Source organism: Mesocricetus auratus, unplaced genomic scaffold (genome assembly GCF_017639785.1).
Source record: "Mesocricetus auratus isolate SY011 unplaced genomic scaffold, BCM_Maur_2.0 contig_3671_pilon_obj, whole genome shotgun sequence".
NCBI classification, from domain to species: Eukaryota; Metazoa; Chordata; class Mammalia; order Rodentia; family Cricetidae; genus Mesocricetus; species Mesocricetus auratus.
Window position 1 is genome coordinate 8,914 of NW_024435460.1, and position 2,822 is coordinate 11,735.

At 44.6% G+C, this 2,822-nt stretch overlaps 1 pseudogene; it reads right to left on the reverse strand.

Annotated features, from left to right (window-relative positions):
• Window positions 1-1,022: 1,022 nt before the first annotated feature.
• On the reverse strand, window positions 1,023-1,735 carry LOC121138734 (annotated as a pseudogene).
• Between the last annotated feature and the right edge of the window lie 1,087 nt (window positions 1,736-2,822).

A 2,822-nucleotide genomic window follows, 5' to 3' on the forward strand; every position in this document is an offset into this window, starting at 1 on the left:
CCATGTCTAAAATCCATATATTAGTGAGTACATACCATGTTTGTTTTTGTGACTGGGTTTCTTCCAGTGCTATCCATTTACCTGCGAATTTCAAGATTCCATTGTTTTTTCTGCTGAGTAATACTCCATTGGGTAAATGGGAATTAATCTACCACTAGATCCAGCAATTCCACTCATAGGCATATATCCAAATGAGGCAAATTCATACAACAATGGCATCTGCTCCACTATGTTCATAGCAGCATTATTTGAAATAGCCAGAACCTGGAAGCAACCTAGATACATATCTTTTTTTGAAGGGACAACATTTATTCCTTTTCCAAATGTTACATTAAATCCAGGTTGAAGAGAATGGTTTTAGCCGTTAGAGAAAAAAGTACAAATCTGGGGTTTGGCCTTTAAAAGTTGTTTACAATGATGGGAGAAAAAAAGAAAAACAAAGACAACAAGAAGTTGTTTCACATTACAGACCTCCCTTCTGCCCCCAAGCCAAATGCTTGTTAAGTCAGAGATATGGTTGATTCACAAGCCGGAGATTTGAACGTGAGTAAGATGTTTATAAAACCCAGACAGGGGCAATGTCTTCCCTAGCCGAGCTGCCACTAGGCACAACACAAGAGACAAAAAACTGAACAGGGGAAAGGCTGGACACTGAGGGTTTGGGAGTATAAGCCTCCCAATCTGGCTCAGAGGTTTCAGAAGTAGAATCAACAAAACATTTAGAAAAGCCAAAAGTTTCCTTCTGCAGTGGTGGTGCCTGGGGAGGAGGTAGGGACAGGAGCATTTCACATCACTAATCTAACTTGGGAAACCGTAAGGGATCATATTCGACTGGCCTTAAGAATAGGCCCAGATGGCTGATGGGAGGAGAATCCACAAGAGAGGGGTCGTGGCTGGGAGGGACAATAAGCCCCTTCCTTTCTGGGTTCAAGAAAGCAGACAGGGCAACAGGTCCAGGTAGTGACCTCCCAAGGAAAGCTCAGTTTTTGCAGCTTAGAGATCACCCACCTGCCCCCATCCAGCTACTCTTTCTGCTCAGTGCTGGCCAATGCAGGTCCACTCTCTACCCGAGGGAGTAGATGACTCTGCAGCCTAGGGCCATGCCTCCTCTTCCGGGTCTCCTTCGTTGGAGGCAGCACTAGCCTCTTCCCTCTTGGCCTGGAGCTCTTGTCTTTCAGGGTTGGCAACTGTGTTCCTTTCTTGGGCAGTGCCCTTGTCCTCTGCCCTGTTCCTGCTCTTCCTTTGTTAGTGAAAAGGACGCGGAATTGCCTCTACCTTCCTTCTGATTTTTCTTGACGGATAGGCCACTCCATTTGAAAGGCTTCTTAAAAGAGTAATTCTTCTTCTTCTTCTTCTTCTTCTTCTTCTTCTTCTTCTTCTTCTTCTTCTTCTTCTTCTTCTTCTTCCTCTTCCTCCTCCTCCTCCTCCTCCTCCTGCCTCTGCCTCTTCCTCCTTCTATTCTTCCTCCTCTTCCTCCTCCTTCTCCTCCTTCTTCAGGGTCTCCTTGGGGGCAACCTTCCTGGCTAGGGGGCGCTGGATCAATAACATTGCCAGGAGCCCCAGATGCCTCAACTGTTCCGTTCATGGGTGGTGACTCTGCTTCACCCTTGGGGATTAAGTCTCTATTGCTTTTCACATGGCCATTCTCCTGTCCCTTGGCCTTCACCGGGGAAGTGCCCGTTGTTTCCTAGGCTGTCATGTCGCTCCGGGAAGCTTTGGAGCTCTTCCTGCCCATGGTGGTTGTCTTCTAGTGGCACCCTGAGCCACCCTGAACTGGCACCGCATATCTTTTTACATGAAGATGTGTATACCAATACGAGCAAGAAACCTGTGAAGTTAAATGGGTACAAATATAGCAATATATGTAAAGGCATATAAACAATAACTAGAAAAAACATACCAAATACATGCTCCTAAAAAGAAAGATATGGGCTAAAGCACCTCTGAAGGGATGGGAGAGGCAGATCACAATAGCCTTTTCTTTTTTTCTTTCTTTCTTTTTTAATATATTTTTATTTAGGAACAATCTTATTTTACACATCAACCCTCCCATTTCCTAGGCCTCCCATCCTCCCATGACCCCCACCCACTCCCCAAGGATTGTGAAGCCTTCCATAGAGGATCATCAAAGTCTGTCACATCATTTGGGGGAGGGCCTAGGCCCTTCTCATGTTATCTGGGCTGAAATAATATCCCTTCATAGATAATGGGCTCCCAAAATCCATTTGTGCTCTAGGGGTAAACACTGGTTCCATGTTAGAGGTCCCATAGACTGCCCAGGCCTCCTAACTGGCACCCACATTCAGACAATTTGCATTGGAATGAAATAATTGCCTTTTCTTTACTATGATAGAGCATTTCACCTCGACTGAAAGGAGGATGAGGCAAATGAGATCTTCAACCTGCATGTTCATGATCCCTTCTTCAGTTTGTCCAAGTGTCTTATCCTGCTGTGGTACTAGGGTCTTGAAAAGTGGGTTGCTCAAACTATAAATGTTCCATCCACCCTTGATGTCTGAGAAAGATCTTAGATGACCTCATCTTTTGTTTCTGGCTGATCTTGAGGCAGAATTGTAGACTGTGTGCCCAAGCACTGAAGTTATCCATTAACACACAGTAAAATGTTTGATAGCCTGGGAGCTTTACTAGTTGAGGGTATTAAACATGAGCTGACTGTGAAGCTAAGCAGGCAAAAATTGAGTGACCCCACACAATGACGATTACAGGCTTAACAGAATTTAATTTGCAAAGCCATTAAACAAACAGCAGCAACAGCAAATAAGAAAACCATATTTTAAACCAATAGGAAGATTTGATTCCCA